Here is a 22,206-nt window from a genome sequence, read left to right as displayed (position 1 = left end):
TATTACATGGCGAAAAAAAGGAATCATGACAGAGACATAAAACCTTATACAAAAATTCACTAAGAATGCATCATCACCAATCTAAAAGATGCAAAACTAAAAAAATTCATAGAGAAACATAGAAGAAAAGTTGCCTGATCTTGAATCTTGATACATTTTAGGGTATAATATGAAGAGCACTGTTGTGAAAGAAAAAAAATTGATAAATTAAACTTTATTGAAATTAAAAACTTTTTCTCTGTTAAAGGCATTGTTAAGAAAAAAATTTAAATGAACCACAGCTTGAGAAAATACATTTACAAATGAGTATCTGACAAAGGACTTATATCCAGAATATACAAATAATATTTAAAACTCAAATATAAGAAAATAAAAATCCTAATTTAAAAATGTTCAAAATATGAATAGAATTTTCACCAAAGAAGATATATAGATATAAAATATACATATGAAAAGATGCTCAACATCATTAGTCATTAAGAAATGCAAATGTAAATTACTACACACATATTAGGATGGTGGTAATCCAAAACACTTCCAACACCAATTGCTAGTGAGGATTTGGAGTAATAGCACCCTCAGGATTGCCACTGGAATGAAAAATGGTGCAGCCACTTTGGCAGAAAGTTTATCACTTTGTTATAAAGCCACATGAAAATTTAACACATGACCCCAGCAATTGCACTTCCAGGTATTTAATCAAATGATTTGAAAACTTAGGTTCACAAATGATTTGAAAACCTGTTCACAAATGTTTATAGTGATTTTTCATCATTTCCCCAAACTGGAAGCACCCAAGATTTTCTCATCAGGAACAACTGTTGGTAAAATATTCAATAAAATATCATACCACAATAACCAAGATTGAGCTACTAATTCACACAACAGCATGGATTGATATCAAATGCATATTTTCAAGTGAATAAAACTACTCCAAAAAGACTATATCTGATATCATTGCACTCATTTAATATTCTGGAAAAGATAAAACTATAAAGATAGGAAAAATATCAGTACATGTCAGGAATTGCATGGGGAAGATGTTGACTAGGTAAAGCAAACAGGATTTTTCAAGGGTGATGAAGTTATTCTGCATAGTACTGTGGAGTGTATGTATAATAGTAAGAATTTGTCAGAACAACTAATGAACCTTTATGTATGCAAATAAAAATATAGTCAACTAGAAAGTTGAGTGATTCCAGATTGGGATGCAGACTGTTACAAAAGACTCTTACAAAATGTATGACAAAAATTCACTTAAAGGGTGAAGAAAGATACTGCTGAGGTAACTTTGTAAATGACTGCAAAATGTTAAACTAAAGACAAAAGAAACTGTACATAAGCACTATATTTTGATAGTTCTTTTTTTCTTGAAAGTATACCTTTTAAATTCTGAAACTGTTATGCACAAATAGTGGGACTGAACAATAAGTAAGTGAATAGTGAATAGTGAAATTCCTGGTATCTCTTATTGGAGAAAAAAAAATTACAAAGAGGTGGGTGGAAAAGTCTAGAATGAACCATGTGGTACTGGCTTAGAGACACAGATATCAAGATTGGTATAAAGTGTGGAAACATATGGAAATACATGCACATATTAATGTATAATACATAAATAATTACAGACATGTCTATGTACATAGGTTACTAGGTACACATGTATTTCCTAGCTTTAAGTAGCAATGTCTAAAAGCAATGACATCCTAGTAACAATGAGTATACCAGGCATCCAGATTTTAGTTTCTAATAACATGCTTTCATAAAAGTAATTAGGTCTTCTTAAAGAAATGGTACATTCTATGTCTGAGACAGGAAAAATATAAGATAAATCTGGAGCATCTGGTAGTGCCAGGAAGAGGATTAATAATGGAGTAGTCAATGTGACACAAGAACCAGATAAAAAGCTCCTGGTGGCCAAAGCTGAAAGACTTTGAGAAAAAAAAAAAGAAAGGTAAATGAGTATCTATACTCCAAAGTACAAAATAAACATTATTCCACACTAATATATATATATATATATATATATATATATATATATATATATATATATATACTTAAATAAATTAATTATTGGTGGAGAAGAGACAAATATGAAAAGAGAAACCTGAATAATTTTTGTAGACCTTCCTCCTGGAAGAAATGGAGTTTAACTTCCTGTCTCTTCTGTTGTGGGTAGTACTCAGTGTCTTCCTTTCCTTTAAAGTATAGAAAGCTAGAAGGTGGGGCTGAGGAGTGAATGAAGGAGAGGATAACTTCATGATGGAAAAATCTGGCAGACACCACTCGACTGAGGTGACCGGTGTTAATATGATCAATGACAAACCATGTTGACAGGATGTAGCCATGATATGACGTGCTGAAAATGCACTTGGCCTCCACAATTGAGAAGCACTTAATGCTAATCTGATTATGGGTGAGACACCAGACAAATCTGAGGGACATTCTACAAAATACCCATCAAAGCTCTCAAGGTCATCAAAAACAAAGTCTAAGAAAATTGTCACAGTCAAAAGGAGCCCAGGGTGACATGATAACAAAGTGCAATGTGACATTCTGGATGGGTAAATGGGGAAAAAAAAGAGAAAAGGGCATTATGAAAACACTAATAAATAAAATCCAAATCAATTATGGAATTTAGTTAATCATGATATGCCAACACCATTTCATTCATTTGACAAATATATTAAAGATGCTAACTACAGCTGATATTTTCTCCTATTCTGTAGGCTCTCTCTTCACACTCTTGAATGCTTCCTCTGCTGTGAAGAAGATTTTTAGTTTGATGCCATCCCATTTATTGATCACTTTACTTTTTGCACTCAGGGGGTCTTTTAAGGAAGTTTGTTCCTAAACCAATATGTTGGAGTTTGGGGCCTACATTTTCTTCTAGTATTTGTAGGGTTTCTAGTATAATGCGTAGGTCTTTGATCTGCTTTGAGCTAAGTATTGTGTGGGATGAGAGTAGTTAAATTTCATTCCACTACATATGAATTTCTAGTTTTCCCAGACCATTTGTTGACAAGGCTATCTTTTCTCCAAAGTATGTTATTGGTGCCTTTGTCTAGTATGAGGTAGCTGTATTTTTGTGGTTTTTGTCTCTGTGTCTTCTGTTCCATTGGTCTTCATGTCTATTTGGGTGCCAATACCATGCTGTTTTTATTATTATAGCTCCATAGTATATTTTTAGGTCTGGTATTGGGATGACTTCTGCTTAGCTTTTCTTGCTAAGGATTGCTGTGGCTCTTCTAGGTCTCTTACTTTTCCAAAAGAATATAATGACTGCTTTTTCTATTTCTATGAAGAACATCACTGGAATTTTGATGGGAATTGCATTGAATCTGTATGGGACTTTTGGTAATATGGCCATTTTGACAATATTAATTCTTCCTATGTAAGAGCATGGGAGATGTTTCCATATTCCAAGGTCTTATTCAATTTATTTCCTTAGTGTCTCTAATTTTCATTGTAGATGTCTTTCACTTCTTTTGTTAGATTGATTCCTAAGTATTTTTTAGGTTATTGTGATGGGATAGTTTTCCTAATTTCTTATTCAGATGATTTGTCACTTAAGTATAGAAACACAATTGATTTATGATTGTTAATTTGTATCCTGCTATTTTGCTAAATTTATTAATGAATTCCAGAAGTTTTTTGGAGTCTTCTAAATATAGAATCATGTCCTCAGTAAACAAAACTAGTATTAACTTTTTTCCCCTATTTATAGCTCTTTTATATCACTCATTTGACTAATTGCTCTGGCTAGAGATTCATGTACTATATTGAATAAAAGTGGTTAAAATGGGTATTTTTGTCTTGTTCTTGTTTTTGTAGAGAATGTTTTCAGTTTTTTCAATGATGTTGGTCTTGGGTTTGTCATATATAGTTTTACAATGTTGGGGTATGAGGGTATATCTGTATTTTTTCTAGTGTTTTAATTCTGAATTTAATGCTGTATTCTGTCAAATGCTTTTTCTACATCTACTAAGATAATCATTACTCACACCTCAGATACAGCATTAATTTCCTGGATATATAAAAAACTCAAAAAACAACACCAAAAAAAAAAATAAAACTATCAATAAATTGGCAAAGGAATTAAACAGACACTTCACAGAATAAGAAATATTAATGGTCAACAAGTACATGAAAAAAAGTTCAACATCTCTAGCAATTACATAAATGCAGATTAAAACTACACTAAGATTATATCTCACTTCAGTCAGAATGGCAATTATCAAGAATACAAGGAACAATAAATGTTGGCAAAGATGTGGGGGAAAAGGTACACTCATACATTGCTGGTAGGACTGAAAATTGATGTAACCACTATGGAAAGCAGTTTTAAGATTATTCAGAAAATTTAGAAGGGAACCACCATTTGACCTAGTTTTTCTACTCCTTGGTATATACTCAAAGGACTTAAAATCAGCATACTATATTGATGCAGTCACATCAATTAAGTCATAATAGCTAAGCTATGAAATTAAGCTAGGTGCCCTTCAATAGATGAGCGGATAAAGAAATGTGGTATATATACATAATGGAAAATTACTCAGCCATGAAGAATTACTTTATGTAATTTGCCAGCAAATGGATAGATCTGAAGACTGTCATGCTAAGTGAAGTAAAAAAGTCCCCAATAAACAAAGGTCAAATGTGGAAGCTAACCCACAATAAAGAAGGGTAGAATAAACATGTGGAAGCTAACCCACAATAAAGAGGGGTAGAATAGAAGCACAGTGGATTAGATTATGGAGAATGGCAGGAAGGGAGAAAGGATAGGCAAAGGAAAGACGTGGAATGAATGTGATATAAATTTCCCATATACATAAATGAAAACAGCACAGTGAATTCTCCCATCATGTATATCTGTAAGAATGGGACTCTAACTAGAAAAATATATATTCCATGCTTGTATAAAAATATCAAAATGGATTCTGCTATAATGTGTAACTAAAAACAACTAATAAATTAAACGAAAACCAATAGCTAAAGCTAGATATACAGTATATGTTGACTGTATTATCCTGGCAAGTTTTCTGTAAAACTGAAACTATTCTAAAATAGGAAGTTTATGAAAGCAAAAAAAGGACATTTTTTTTCTTTTTCGTTCATAAGCCAAATTAATATGTCTTCTTTAATCATGGTGTGAACATTTCTTAATTATTAAGGTATAATTAATACTGTCATTAAATCTTAACTATGCCACATATATATCCTTCAATACTCTTATTTGAAGATCTTCACCATTATTAAGGGAACTAAAGAATTTTATTAAAGTCATGATTATCTGATCTTTAGGTGCCTATAATTGTCTACAGAGGATGTTGAAGAGGTATAGTGCAAAGTAATTAAAGCAAGGGATAAATAATATTAGCACCTTTTGAATGAAGGATATGGAATTTCTTTCTATCCATCCTTTTTAGTAGCAACACTTTTTATTCTTTTCTTTTTTCTTTCTTTCTTTCTTTTTTTTTTTTTTTTTGTGTGTGTGTGTGGTGCTGGGGATTGAACTCAGGGCCTTATACATGCAAGGCAAGCACTCTACCAACTCAGCTATATGCCCAGCCTAGTAGCAACACTTTTTAAAAAATATTTTTTGTTTAGTTGTAGATAGATACAATACCTTTATTTTATTTATTTATCCTTAGGTAGTACTGAGGATCAAACCCAGGGCTTCACATGGACTAGGCAAGCACTCTACCACTGAGCTACAACCCTAGTCCAGTAGCAACACTTTTAATACTTCAAATATTTCAAACAGATTTGAAGCAACACATGAAGGGTAGACATAAACAGAGAAGGAATACAGGAAAGATAAGGACAAGATCCTCATGTAGGAAGAAATTATTTACTAAATTAATAAGACTTGCCTAGGGAACACAGATGAAGAGCAAAGATGATCCATTCTCTGGGAAAAAATAAAATAAAATGAGTACCAGGGGAAGATGTAGCCAGGAACATTAACCTTTTGCTTCTCTGAGGCATCTAAAGGACAGTAAAGGAAGGTGGACATTTGTAGAGCCATCCTGGACCAGATGCCTGCAGGTGATTAATATAATTGCTGCTACTCCCAGCAGATCCTGTGGGACCCACCTCCCACCATCTGCTGGAATTCAGTTTTGTTTAGTTCAGTATTAAGGACCGTGCTGTTTGTTTCAAGGACCATAAAAATGGAAAGCCAGAGAATGTGCCAATAATACCAAGTGAAATTTATAACTGTTCCTATGATTCTGCTGACCTGCTTTAACTTGTGCTATCCTTTCTTAATGCCCTTCCATTTTAATCATCCAACTGAAAAAAACAAATTAATTATTTCCTATTGCATGGCCTGACACATAAAATTAATTCCTGGTGGTGGTATTTTTTCTAAACTTTTAATTACACACCTTGCCAATGTCAGAATTTATTATGTTTTCTATGAAAACTAATGTTTTTATAATATGTTCTTTGCCTGGTCAATATAAATCTTGAGAAGTTTATGATACATTGTTGTCTAAATTGGACCTTTCAAAATGGAATTCAGTTCATAATAAATTTTAAAAGGCAAATGTAACAATTTTCTCTCCTTACAATGGTATGTTTTACCTTAGAATGAGCCAAATACATTTTAACAGTAAAATTGAGATGCAGTATAACTTGTGATGTAGTGTTGTGTACTCTATGATGTTCTTTTTCTTTTTTTTGGCAATTCTAAGAGCACAAATAAAGGGAACATAAAGCAAACTTTCTGCCGATTTTTTAAGAAAACCTTTACTGAGGTATAATTGATGGTCAATAAAATGTAGAGATTTAATGTCTGAAATTGATTGATATATGAATGAACCTATGAAATCATGACTATAGGGAACATGATGTATATGCCTATGACAAAAATTTCATCAAGCACTAATGTTATCCTTCCTACCTCCTATCTTCTTATTTCCAGGCAACCATTTTTCTGTTTTCATGCACTAGAGATTAGCTTGAATTTTCTAGGATTTTCCATAAATGTAACCATAACTTGTGTTCAAATTAGGTCTGATTTATTTCACTTGACATAATTATTTTGAGAATCATCCATATTATTACCTACATTAAAAAATATTGCTTTATATTGTAATAAATATCGGTCATCACAATTTATCTTCTCATTTGTTGATGTATATTTGGGTTGTTTCCACATTTTGACTACTATAGATAAAGCCTCTATGAAAATATGTGTCTAAGTATTCAAAATGCCTTTTTAAGAAAATGAAAAGATGTCACAGACTGGGAGAAAATATTTATAAAACCTGTATCAGTCAAAGAACTTTTATCCTGTGTATATAAAGAGCTCTTCAAAATAAGAATACAGACAGCCCAATAAAAACAATGGGCAAAAGATTCTAACAGGCATTTCACCAAAATACATAAAGATATATTTATATAAACATAAATGCTAAGGCTTGGAATGAGGTGTCCCCCCCAGTAGCTCCTGTGTTAATGCAGGAATGTTCCAAGGTAAGGTGATTAGATTTTGAGTCATCGCCTAATGAATACAGCCTAGTTTGAATGAACTGGCTTGGTGGTAACTGTAGGCAGGTGGGGCAGCTCTGAAGGAGGTAGGTCACACGTGGAAGGGTGCAAGGATACATCGTCCATGTGCTCCTTCACCTTCTACTGCCTGATCCTGCCATGACCCGAGAAGCTTTCCTCTGCTGGGCCCTTCCCCTATGGTGTGCTGCCTCATCTTGGGCCCAATACAATGGAGTCAGCCATCTATGGATGGAGAACTCTGAACCCAGGAACCCCAAATAAACTTTTCCCCTTCAAGTTGTTCTTGTCACGGATTTGGGGCACAGTGATGCAAAAGCTTGACAAAATAAAAATTGGTGCTAAGAAGAAGGACTATTACTGTGAGTAACCTGACTTTGTGATTCAGAATCATTTTGAGCTGGTTTGAGGGAAGAATTTTTGAAAAGTTTAGAAATGCAAGCTGGAAAAACTTTAGAATGTTGTACATAGAATATAATGGGCAATGCTGTTGGGAGTTCAGAGAACAAGAATGGCAATAGACCAATGTGGATATTGCTCTTGAGGTTTCCTAGGGAAAAGAGGGCGCTGTGGGGAATTAGACTAGAGACCACTCATGTTATATCCCGGTAAATAACTTGTCTACATTTTTCCCACAACCTGAGATTTTGTATGAGGCTAAGTTTTCAAGTGATGGACTAATTAATGTGGTGGCGGAAATTTCAAAGCAGCAAGGCATTCAGTCAGTGTCACAGATATAGCTGGCAGTTTTAGGCAGGTTTACTGTAAGAAAGCAGAGCTAAAGAATCTTAAAAATTTGCAGTTTGGCCAGAAAAGTGCATGTAAAGCTGGGGCCAAGGAAGATGTGCTTGTTGAAAAGATGACAGCTGCTAAAGAGATGCTAAGTACACTGCACAGAAACAAACAGACAAGTGCCTCCAGGGCATATCAAGAATTTGTAAGACCACATCCACTATAGGCTCAAAGGTTTTGAAGGGGAAATTCCATTGAGAAGATATCCTGGGGTACAAAATAATTCTCTATTTATGAGAGGTAGCAAAACACATTTGAAGCAGATAACTTGCAAGCTTCCTAATATACATATTTTCAATCTTATCAAGTTAAAATATCAGATTAATTCTATACTCAAATATGGATACTTTATGCCTTAAACAAAACAAAGAATAAGGATCAGCATATATGAAAATTATCTGTAATTGCACAGAAATCATATTAATTTCCAAACCTCCATTTTTTCATCTATAGAGGGCTTCACTTTATAAGGTATTTAAAGATCACATGAGATACAGGATGTAAAACCTGACAAGGGACCATCTCATGGCCAACGCTCACTGAATGTTGTCTTTTGAGATTGTCCATCATCCTTTGTTTAATTAAATAAAATTTACACAATAAGCTTATGATAAAATTAACTGAGCTAATATTTTCTAGGTGTGAATGAGAAATTTGAATTCTTGTAAATGTATACAAACCTCAGACACATTTTCACTGGAAAATTATCAATAGACACTAATAATTCTAAGGAAAGACCCTCAAATACACAAGTTTATGTTTTCAACATATGTGCTAAAGAGCTGTAGAATATGAACCATTAATAATTAATAACCTCTTCTGTCTTCAGTTTATTTGTTAGCAACGACAGAATCACTCTTGTAGATTAACAGTATTTTGAGAATTCAGCATTTTAATTTTAGTGCATTTAAAGATTCAAGGTTTTGGACTTATGCTCCAAATTTATATGACATTTCTAGTGAAAATCTTAAGAAGCACAGGCAATGAGATACATATTATGCAAATATATATGCATTTCAGTTTACTAGTTTTAGTATCATTCTTGTCTCATTTTAAAAGTGCCTACATTTAAGGACACAAAATAAACTGATTTTATCATTAAAAGAAGCAGTTTCATTTTAAATTGACCCAGTTTGGCACAAATGGTTTCATCTTCCCAGCATATTTCTATGCCCTGCAATTATGGTAGTGCATTGTGAGTCCAAGATCATATTTCCTAAAGTTTATTCCTGACTCTAAAATAGAATGTTGCTATTGTGTTCAGGCATTTAATGTTTTTGACAGGCTTACTATATCTCTGAAGTGGAGCAATCTTTCTCAGGAGTATTTTTTAGGAATGGTTAGCTAATTTTAAAAAAATTCCCCAGGGAATTGAAGAAGGTAACACTTACCTAGTGCATGCTTCAGTCTAAATGAGGCTGAAAAAAATCTTACATTATTACGACTAAGTCTAGCCACAAGAATAAAATTATGAATATCAACAGCCAATAGTCTTTTAATTGAAAATCTACGAAGTATTTATTTCCATTTTAAGGTTATATTTTCAATTGACATGTATAGATTTCAAAATTTTAATCTGAATAAAAATTAAATACACTTAAAGAATTTATAGAATCTTATAAACACATCAATATTATTACAAAACTTACAAGTTATGAAGTTTAAGTGTGATTGCTTGAAAAACATATTGCCACATTTAATCAATTATTACTTTCAATTCTTTTTCATTTCTTTCTTGCCAAAAGGTTGTAGTACTTTATTCCATTGGTGTTATTTCCTTTTGCTTATGTTAAATTTTAAGTTTCTATTTTTTAAGGATTTAGTTATACAACCTACACCAGGCATGGACCCTTTTAAATGACTGAAGGTCTCTAAGATTTCAAATCCATACCTAATTCAAAAAACCCATCCTGTCAAGAGAAATAAGTCAGACAGAAAGTCAAGGGTCATATGTTTTCTTTAATATGTTGAAGCTAGAGACTTATAAAAGGGGGTGAGGGAATCTCATAAAAATAGAGAGGGGTTGGAGGGAGTTGTGGAGGGCAAGAGGGTACTGGAAAATGAAATTGACCAAATCATGTTATGTGAATGTATGAATATGTCAAAAATGACTCCCTCTATTATATGTAATTATTATGAATCAATAAAATTGTTTAAAGGGCACACAGGTTGGATTTTATCAAAATTTTAAATTTTCTTCAAAATATATTATTCAATTAAAAAATAAGTCACAGAATGAGAGAAGATATAATGTATAGCAAAACAACTTGTATTCAGGATACAAAAAGAAAACTTGCATATTACGAGAACAACAACAAATTTGTTTTCATTGGCAAGAGACTGAACACTTCATAAAATAAGATATTAGAAGGGTATAGTAGGCTAGAGGCAAGGGATCAGAAAGAGGGAAGATAGAGAGTAAGAGAGTTATTGGGGAGTGAAATTGATCAAACTATATTTTTGTGTATGCACAGATATGCCACAATGTAGTGTACCATTCTGTTTATTTAATATGCATTACTATAAATAAATAAATCATCAATCAATCCAGGTTCTAAAATGCTAGCCACAAAGGTAAAATCAGGGGCATCCCACAGCAGATCACTGTTGCTGACATCCCTCCAAAGCACACAGTCATCAGATTTAAGGAATACCTAGGAGTCTTTTATTTATAACATTTTGATTGTATTTGAAACAAAAAGGTAAAGGATGGGAAATATTATAAGACAACAGACTTTGAACTTAGAAAGACAGGGTCCAAATCATGCCTCCAAATGCTTACTAACTGTGTAACATTGTACAAGTTTAACTTCTCTGACCCTTCTTCACATGTCAGACAGGAGTATCAATGCTAGAATTACAGGCTTGTTAGGAAGCCTAAAATAGTTTAAAAATTTATATAGAGCAATTAGGACAATGGCCAGTATCATTCTTTAAAATATGTCTTAAAGCATTTGATTCTTTAAAGTGTTTTTTGATCATTTTTTAAGAATTGTTCCATAGGCACACAAATTTACTTTTGGAAGTATACTATGAGAAATTTTCTTTTGCTAAGTAACTGGCACAAGATCTCATATGAGCAATAGTGTTCATTAACTAAGCATTTATTGAGTACCTATTATATCCCAGGCACTACTTGAGGGGAACTAATTGAAAAGTACTTCAACAGTAAAATTTTAAATTACCTTTAAATTCAAATGACAATTAAAGGATAACGAGTTTAAGAGTGCTGTCGGAGAAGATACATATTCCTTGTGTATTTAAGAGAAGAATTGAAAGTTATTACCTTATAACTGGAGAAGACAACCACATAGATGCATGCTCTTGGGAGTAGCACATACTATGCCACTTCTTCACAAGGCTGCATGGTATTGACCCCCCAGGTGAGAGGTTTAAAATGCTGGACAAACAGCAAGGAATCTAGAGGACCACAGGGCAAAGGTCTCTCTATTCTCCCCCCCCCTTTTTTTTTTTTTTTAGTGGTAAAGGGGAAAGATGAAGAACCATAGAACAAAACACAATGTCAAATGGGAAAGCACAGAGCACAAAAGTATCTCTGATTTGGTTACAACAAAGTTTATGTATGGATAAACCAGTGGATAAGTGAAAACAGTTGATGTGTCAGCATAGGACATCATGAGTAACATTTTCTCCTATTTAACATCTTGTCTTGTTACTTTAATCTTGTTTAGCCAATAAGTACGAGTTAATAGAAAGCAAAAAATAAAAACTAAAAAGCAAAGGAATATTGAAAACCTGCCCTAGGCAAGTGAAGAATATCAAGTTGGAGTGAAGTCATTTATTTAAAACATCATCCTTAAATGCCATCCAAAATAGTCCTTAATACACGAAAATTTAATCTATAGATCAAAATGGCATTCATTCATTTAAAAGACATGCCTCACTGCTCACCTCTCCTTCAGGTGGTGATGAAACTTCTTTACTCCATAATGAGATCCAGGATGTCTGAGGCTCTGATGCCCTTTTCTTCCTCCCCCAGGGGTCCCTCTCCTGCTTCCATAGCTCTGCATCACCTCTGGAGACCCAGCTGCCCAAGGAATCAGTATGTTGCAAAACCTTTGGCACAAAGTTCGGTCTAATGAAATCCAGTTTTTTTTCAGTTAAGACATCTGTGGTCTAGCCTAGACAACCCATCATTTATGACTTTATTTTATGGAAAAGGATACAGAGTGGGTAAATTTTTCTGTGAAATCCAAACTCTTAACTTTCAAAGGAAATTTAAAAATAAAACCTAGTCTGGGTTTTGCTTATACAACATAATGATTGTATTCAGACATTTCACTCAAATGTCATGTAATTGAAATCAATCAAGAAGTAAATCAGCCTCATTAGCTGTACTTATAAAATCCCACAGAATGACAGGATTAGTACTACTAAATTTGGTTGAATTTTTTCTAAATTTAAAGAATGATGACTATCACAGGGCATCACATAGGGTGTGCCATCTGTGTACCTGAGAGATGGTGAACAACATGGTGCATGTGTTTCACCAGAATACTGACCACTGGAGGAAAAGGACTGCAACTCAGTTCTCACAACACAGAAATGATACCCAATTTTTTTGTGTCTTTTTATGATAGATATAGAGGTAACTATCTGGGAAATTACTTAATCCAAATGGTCACCAAAGTTACATAGTATTGTGATGTTCTTTAAATGAGGTTTTACTGGACCAAGCAAGGAAACTAAAATTTATCTCTCCGTTCCATTTGTTCTTTTATAACTTTTGATAACCTAGGTACTGACCAAAAAGAAATGAAAACATAGTGAGGAAATGTAAAGAGAAAAAGCTTCATCTGATGCTTTTATTAAAGATGCTTCTCTATCAATACATACATCAAACCACTCTGGCAACTTTCCCTACCTACGATTTTTAGCATTGTCATTCCCACATTCTTATATGGCTTGTCCTTTATGTACAGCTTCCAGGGAGTGAATATTACTTTTCTTTTGCACATCGCTTATTGTCTGATTGCTTGACATAGCTCTGAAATAGATACATGAATAGCTTAAGAACAGATAAAAATGCTCACACAGTTCATATAATTAATTACTAAGCACAAAATATGTATATTCAGGGCAACTAAATTGCATTAATTTGGATAGTTGACCCTCATAAAATTGAATGATGATTTGATTATTAATAGCATATGTGCAAAACTGCATCAGCTTTGTGCTTGTTACAGGCTCTGTGTTCACAGGCTGGGTGCTATGGTGAAGCACCCAGATTACTCCTGCTAGACGGAGGCACTCACTGCCCCAGAAGTTGGCAGTACTACCTGCCAATGGTAACTATTCAGAGTCCTCTCCCAAAATTGCTCTGGGCTGTATGGTTGCCTACCTGAAGGTTATTTCCCCTCTCCAGGAGCACCCCATTTTATTCCCTGCCTCCAATGGGAACAATTGTGAAGGGCTGCCCCTGCTCCTGAGAGCCCATGGCATCAGGAAGGCTTCTGTTATATTAGCCTCACAGTTCAACTTCTCCCACTCCCCGTCCTGGCTTTCTCACTCCTTATGGGGGTGTTCTTAAGGGATTACTTGCTGAAACCCCCTGCACACAAACCTGTATCTGCCTCCTGGAAAATCTACCTGTAACAATCCAAGCATATGGTCCAAGAGAAAATATAATATGGGAAAGAAAAATAATTTGTCCACAGGCAAAGTTTGTTTCCAAAATATCTACATCTGGTATTCTGTGTTTCCTAAGTGGAAAAAAACAGCAGCTAGGATGTTTTAATCCTTTTATTTTTCTTGTGGTTGCTCAGTCTGGGCACTCCCTTGTCAGGTATTAAAACTATGTAAATCAATTAAACATGACTTGAGAAACTCCTTACCCATAATGTATGTGCCAAAACAAATATACTGCTATTCATCAAACAGAGCTAATGAATATCTAATGAGACACTTAAAGAACTATTACATGATAAAAAAAAACCCCACAGATCTATAGTAAATAGAATTGGTTATACTTCCCTTTACTCCGTGTACAGCACAACTCAGAATTTGGGATGAAACCACATATCTATTCATTTTTCCAGTTAATTCTTCAAACCCCAAATTGCCCTTATTAAATAAGCAGTAAATCCACTGTCCCAATTTTGAGGCTGTGAAACAATTCAGAGAAGTTAAACTGCATCTTTGTAAAAGATTTTGAAGCAAATAGTACAAAATGCAAGTCCATATTAATTCTGAATATGTATATATATATATATATATATATATATAAAGCTATATACGTATACATTATATATGTGTTTATATGTATATATATAAAGCAATACAAGGACATATATATATGTATATATATTGCTTTAAGTACTTTTATGTATTTATGAAGGTTTCCATTAAAAATGGAGGAATCCTTATAGTCAGTAGAATAAGTAAAATCTTGATTCATTGGGTACTCACTGACATGGAAGAAAGTTTTTTTGGATTATAAGTTGATTTATTTTAGAATCAGTTTGGCCTACATTCCTTTTAGGATGCTGCACTGTTGCTCTGTAGTATGTATTACCAAGTATCACTATGTCATTGACCAGTGTCAGTGTCTCCTCTGAGGATGGGTACCATCAGTGCAGATACCTATCTTACGCCTCTGACATGCCCAGCTCACTTCTCGGTAGGAGGGGCTCACTCAGGAGGGGCTCCTACTGGGAATGAAGTTTAGATTCTGCATGGAGTTACCCTCTTTACTTTTTTTTACTTTTTTTTTTTTTTTGTAGTTGTAGATGGACAGAATGCCTTTATTTTACTTGTTTATTTATATGCAGTGCTGAGGATCAAACCCAGTGCCTCACACACGCTAGGCAAGTGCTCTATCACTGAGCCACAGCCCCAACCCCCCTCCTCACCTTCTCTTTGCTTTGTCTTTTCCTTTGTCTTGATCTTGAGCAGTCCTCAATTTGCATGTCAGGGTCAAATATTTCCCTTTTTAGAATCTACTCAAATCTCTCAAGTTCCACGTAGCACATTTCAAAGTGTGCAAACATTCTAATGAATAAAACATTACCATGTCTTTATAAAGAGCCGCTGTCAAAACACCAGGGTAGCTTACAGTCATGCTTTCCTCGTCCAGTGCTAAATGGTTTGGTATTTAAATTTATCTTTAATATATTTCACACTTCAAAAATTTAGGGAAACACACACACACACACACACACACACACACACACACAAACACACATGAAACCAAAGGCCCTGAGAAGAATAGAATCATTGAGTCTACATATTTAGTCACATATTAAGTTTGTTTAGGGGAATGTCCCTCAGGCCCTAACTCAGAATTTTTTTTTTTTTTTTTTTTTTTTTTTTGTACAAGGTATTGAATCCAGGGGTGCTTAACCACCGAGCTACATCCCCAGCCCTATTCATTTATTTAAATTTTGAGGCAAGTTCTCACTAAGTTGCTGAAGTTGGCCTTGAACTTGGTGATACTCCTGCCTCAGCCCCACAAGCCACTGGGATTACGGGCATGCACTACCATGCTTAGCTAGAAATTTTTTAAATCTTATTTTAGAAACAATTTTACTAAGTCAAATAATCTAAGACTCATGCTATCTGAATATATATAAAATTAAATGAGTCAAGGAAATAATAATAATAATAATAATAATAATAATAATAATAATAATGCTAGATACAAGAGACAAGTCTGGAGTTTTCTAAAAATTAAAGAGATTTAAAAAAATAATAATAGTAGGGGATCATTTGATATAAAGAACCACAGTGTTTAAAACCTCTGAAGATCTCCCCATATTGCTGTATAATATAATAATAATAATGTCATAAGAGACAAGGTGTAGTACTGATAGTAACTAATAAATCAAAGAAGCATGAGGTATATATTTGAAAGGTTTCTATCCAACCAAAGATAAAATTAAAATTTTACTTAAAGCTAAAAAACTTCGCTGTAGAGCAGTTCCTTCAATTGAAGTTTAACCGTGTCACTTCTGTGCTTCATACCTTTCCATGGTTTCCAGTTTTCATAACCATTTTCTCCAAATGGGAGTGCATGTGCCCCAGGAGGGTGAGACAAACTTTTGCAGTATAAAAAAAAAGATTAAAATATTTACTTTAATGACACATTTCTCACCTTTAAAAATGAATGCATTAAGTGGTATTGATGGTTAATATGTAGTAGGTAGAGCCTAGTTCTCTCCTTAAGTTCTGCTGACATAAGGTCAATTAGAAAAGAATGATTCAAAAAAGTCAAAGACAGGAGTCAGGCAACAGTGTATAGTTTAATGTTAACACCCTAACTATTTCATTTACTTTCAGTGTAATGCAATGTACTGCAGCTAATAAGCATTGTCTGGAATTATAAATTATACTGCTTATATTTTACTACACTAAGTCTCAGAAAAAAGCGAGTTGCTTAAGAAGATTCCTCCAGATAATCAAAGGCAGTGCTGAAAGTGTAAGCCCAAAAGAGCAATTAAAAAATTGTAAAACATGTTCTTCTTTCCTTAACACCAGTTTTCTCCCAGCTACACCTCAAGGTAAAGAAAAGGATAACGTATTAAGATTTGAGAATATGCTAAGCTAACAAACTTAAATTTTTAAAAAAATCTATTGTAAATAATGTTATATACCTGCTTTTATGAGAGATGAGCTTCAAAGTATATATTATACTTTGAGATATCAGCTAATGACAATAAAAAGCCATCCTAACTAGAAGAACCCTGAAAACTACATTTTATTATATCTTTACCACATCCTTTTGCAATTTCTAATTGTGTTTAGTAATGTACATCATTCATACAACAACTATTTATTGAGAATTTTTTGTGCCAGGAACTTCTATGGACACAAGAAATATCAATAAATGAAACATTTTTTAAAAAATTACCTTGTGACGTTTACATATAACCACATAAATAAACAAACCTACATATATTTAAGAAGTGCTCTTGTTAATATATCTTATTTTCATTATTAATTAATTAATTTTGAATTGTGCATGTACTGCATAAAGTCTGAATACTATTAGCATATTTGCAGAAATCTAAGGTTCTTACAAGCTGTATACTTAAGTCATTCTTTCCTACCCACATGACTTTAGTTCTTCTCATTGAAATTTCAAATTTTACTCCCTTGTAACTGTGGCATTTTTGCATTTATTCAAACATTTCAATATACTATGCTTTTCTCAGTGCTTTCCGAGCCTCTCTTCCCTCTGTCTGCAGTGTTTCACCTTCCCATATTGCCCTAACCTTCTTATTTCTCTCTCTCCTTTTCCATCCTTCAATGCCCAGCTTAGTTCTCCACCATGCAACCTCATGAAATTGCTCCCCAGAATGAATCAGCTCTTTCTATGTGCCCTACATCAAAGTCCACACTAGACTACAGCACTCTCTGACATCACTGGTTGATCCAACTCAATCTTCTATTTTGTGTGCAGTGCTAGCACCCTATCCAGCACATAATAAGCCTAAGAACATTGTAAGGGGTTTGTACTAAACTAATTTACAAGTGGTTTTCAGATAAGTGGGTTTTTGTTTGTTTCATGAAGAATGAGGAGGAGGAGGAAGAGGAAGAGTAGTGGTGGAAGTAGTAGTAGTAGTAGTAGAAGTAGTAGTAGTAGTCGTAGTAGTAGTAGTAGTAGTAGTAATTAAGGGACTGGCCTTTCTAGTTTACCAAGAAAATGTGTGTCTAATCACCTTGAAATTAATAAAAGTCTTTGTGTCACATGCTACTTTGATTTTTTAAATGTCTGAAAACATTAACCACGTTCTTGTTTGACAATGCTTATTTCATAAACAAAATGATTATAATTTTTGTGATGTAGACTAATATGCTAATATTATATGAAGCACAATTGTTAGAAGCCATGTGCAAATTTTTTCACTTCCAGGAAGCAAGTTGAATGAGAATCAAGAATCCTGGTGGCATCACACTTTATCATTAATTTTATTGAAAAGTCATTTTGAAAGAGATGCTTAAAGATATATGATTAATAACTATGAATACTGATGGTTCATGTAGAGCTGTAGGAACTCTTAAGTTGTGCAGCCACAAAACACCAAATAAATTTAAAATCTCAAGGCTTTCATTTGGTATTTTGATTCGCTGTTTCTTGCTTGCTCCTAAAATTGTTCATTTTATGGACTTTTGCTGTTACAGAACATCTTGAGCGCCATGCCAATGTGGATTTCAAAAGACGTCAATGATCTATCCACCAAGGAAGAAAACATGGTGGGTGTAAGAATTTAGGGATGAATTTTACCTGGTAATTTTTTGTCATTTCCTTCCATATACATAAAGAAAAGAATGAAGAGAGAGAGAGAGAGAGAGAGAGAGAGAGAGAGAGAGAGAGAGAATATGTTAATGAGATTCAGCTGCAACCATTATGGCACCAAAAAGCATGCAGAAAGCAACAGGAAATCCCCAACAGAATATATGCCAGGGACAACTTCTTTTGTTCTCATTGCTTGACAATAAATCTTAATATTTTCCAGAAATTTGGATGGATATGATAAGCAACTATGCTTAAAGTAATTTGATTACATTTGTTAAATTAAAAACAGCAAGAAGGTCATGTAGTTTTTGCTAGTTGGGGGACAATGGGCAACTGAAGACACTGGCATCTATAGAAATTCCAGATTACTCTTGTTCCCATTTAGTTCTTATTAGAGTTGAAATGAGGGAAAGCTTACAAGTTCTATGACATCATCTTATATGAACTATCTTACTTAATTACAAGGAATGACCCAGCACCTATCCTCTGTGTGTTGCCCCTTCCCCTTAGCTCCTCTCAGAGTAAAGGGTGCACTCCAGCTGCTTTGTTATCCTGGACCTGAAGGGTTACCCAGAATCAGACACAGGATCTATTTCTCTAGGAAAAAACACCCTGAAAAGCATTCTTTGACTTGTTGTCCAGCTATATGACTGGCTCATGTTTAGAAAAGTTTGTCAGGTCCATTGGCATCTTCTTATCAGCTGTGAGCAGGTAAATTCCACTCTAGAGAAACTCCAGTCTCTCATGGTATCCTGGGCATTCATATCACATGGGATTCTAGGTATCTGTAGGTGCCCCCTAACCTTCAAGATGGGCTCAGATGTAGTGTCCCCCAGAAGTCTGCTCCAATTGCTGCTCCATCCCATGTTCCTCATTGGCCCTTTACTAGTTAGTATCCTTTTGATAGAGAATTACAGAAAAGTAATTCATGCTACACTCAGGAAGAAGAGATTTATTGGCTTGCCTAACTGAATATCCCAGAGGGGGAAATACATATTTCAGACCTGACTAGACCCAGGGGTTCAAACAATATCATCAGTATTTGGTCCCACCCTCCCTCTTTCCCCTTAAGGTCTCCATCTGTTCTCTATATTCAGAAGGCTCTGTGTGCTGGGGTTCCCAGGAGCTCCAGACATGCACCTTATAGCTCAGCTATGCTGAAAAGAAACCAATCTTTTACATGGATCCCCAAAACATTCTGGCTTTTGAGCCTCATTGGATCAGCTTAGGTCACATGCCTGGCCCCACACCAATTTCTATAGCCAGAGGGATGACATACCTGGCACCTGTTTACCCCACTAAATTCACATGACCCAAGAATGGAGGAAGCATGAGTCCCCAAGGGACAATCAAAGTGCTATTACCAGCAGAAGGGGAAACAGAGGCTGGAAAGCCCCAAATAAAGAGATGTCCACTTCCTGCTAGAAGGAAGAATATCCAAAGTATCATATCACTTTACCTATGGACGTTTCCGGGATAGGAGGCAAAATATGTGAGGAAAGGAACTTAGACTCCCTTAGGAGGTCAGTGTCAAGGAATTTGTCAAATGTTTTGTTTCAACTCTTCTATTCCCTGGACAGTAATTGGTACCTGATAGAATTTCTTGAGGTCAGAGGTGTCCTAAAATTCTTAGAAATACTTGGACTGGAGAAAATCAAGGAAGAGGGCAAGAAGGAATCCACCAGCTTCTTCAGCTTATTTCAAACTCAGGAAGTTTGTGAAAGCTATGGTGAGTACTGTGTGATGAGGTGTCCAGGGCTCCCTAGGAGCCTGGGTGGAATGGTGGCAGTACCTGCCACTCTATTTTGGGCTTTCCAGCCTCTGTTTCCCCTTCTTCTGGTAATAGCACCTTGATTGTCCCTTGGGGAATCATGCTTCCTCCACTCTTGGTCATGTGAATTTAGTGGGGTAAACAGGTGACAGGTTCATCATAGAACTGATGCACAAGCAAGCATTTCATACATGACTCAATTAGCTTCTGTCCATATCACCACCAGAAGACCAGACAAGATTTTTTTTTTCTAGCTGGGCACAGTGGTGCACATCTGCAATCCCAGCAGCTCAGGAGGCTAAGACAGGAGGATCACAAGTTCAAAGTCAGTCTCAGCAACTAAGCAACACCCTGTATCTAAATAAAAATACAAAAAAGGAAAACAGAAAGAAAATGTTTGTAACCACCAAAAACTATTTGTGTTTTTAGAGTTCTGGTTTTGAGAAACATAATAGGCAAATGATCACTGATGATATTGACAAATATTATTAATGGTAACATTTTTAGTATGAAATTAGTTTTTATGTTTAGCTCAAAATAAATGCATCACACATTGCCAGAATTAAAACTAAAGATGAACACTTAGAGAAAAGGGTGGAAACACATTGTTTCCATCTCTTGGGAAACCAATAAGGCAAGTGCTGTAATTCGGCTTGTTTTTTTGTTTTTTGTTTTTTTTTAACATGACTAGTCTAAGCAAACAAAACAAACCAAAAACCTCTCCCCCATTTTCCCTCTACTGTCAGATGTGTCTGTCAGGACTGTGCCTGGCTAGATAGAACCCTCAAACCCTCCAATGCAACATTAAACATAAAAAGGATTTGAAATTTTGAGAAAAACCTTTTAACCTGTTCATGTAAAAACCCTTTCCGAGGAGATTTAGTAAAGGTAACATCCATTGGCAGCTTAGTTGAGGTTTCTGCTGGGTGTGTTGGTGCATGAGCACATAGTTAATTCAAATGAGAGTCACCAGGGTGCAACTCATATCTCTGTTTACCACAGAGATGTCTTAAAATTAAATTTCAGTTTCAGAAGATACTTCAGATTTACCTGAGCAATATCAAAGACAATGTATTCATTATATAGTAGGCAGGTGTAGATAACACCTGATGAGATCCCAGTCCTCTATACTCTCCAGAGTAAAACTAGCCAAAGGATCAGGGATAGTTTTGCCCAAATCTTTTGACACTCTGCTTGCCCTTGGGTAATTGGTTGATATGTGAAGCATGCTTCAGTTCATACATGTTCCCCAGGACAACTTCTCCCAACAAGATTTAGCCTATCTGGTTTCCCTGAGATGTGTGGAAGTAGTTGGTACTCTTTGAGACCATATCAGCAAAAAATATCCCTTTGCCAAACATGTAGCCTGTCACAGGTGCTTCAGGCAGGGCTATGCCTAGACAGGGGAACAGAATCCCAGCAAAATTGGTGGTCCTGCACCTGTGCCACAGCAACCTTCGATTGTGAAGCTACTTAAAGGGTTTGTAGTGTTGGCTCTCCCCTTTGCACTCTACCTTACAGATATTCAAACTTCCAGGTCATAGGCATTGTGCGTGTTTGCCTGTGTTCCTAACATACTTCCTGATGATCTCTGCTTCTTCAGAGTCTTTGTCAACTACCTTAATGTCACTTTTGAGCTTCTTATAGTTGACATCAATGGGGTCCTTGCTACTGTCATCAGATCCACCCCTAAGCAAACTGCAGGCCATCCCAATGTCCAGGAAGTTGTCCAGCATTTGTACTTTGGCCTGCACTCTGTCTGCATTGTTCAGGAGCAGGACTTTCTCATCCCATAGTCAAGGGGCATCAGGGTGTAGAAGCAATTTGGTGGGGGATGGGGAGGTGTATCTGGGATTGAATTCAGGGGCAT

The 22,206-nt window shown here is 35.0% G+C and overlaps 1 pseudogene; it reads right to left on the bottom strand.

Annotated features, from left to right (window-relative positions):
• Positions 1-21,329: 21,329 nt before the first annotated feature.
• LOC143404075 (poly [ADP-ribose] polymerase 1 pseudogene) lies at positions 21,330-22,206 on the bottom strand (annotated as a pseudogene).

Source organism: Callospermophilus lateralis, chromosome 7 (genome assembly GCF_048772815.1).
Source record: "Callospermophilus lateralis isolate mCalLat2 chromosome 7, mCalLat2.hap1, whole genome shotgun sequence".
Taxonomy (NCBI): domain Eukaryota; kingdom Metazoa; phylum Chordata; class Mammalia; order Rodentia; family Sciuridae; genus Callospermophilus; species Callospermophilus lateralis.
This window is presented reverse-complemented; position numbering and strand designations above follow the sequence as displayed.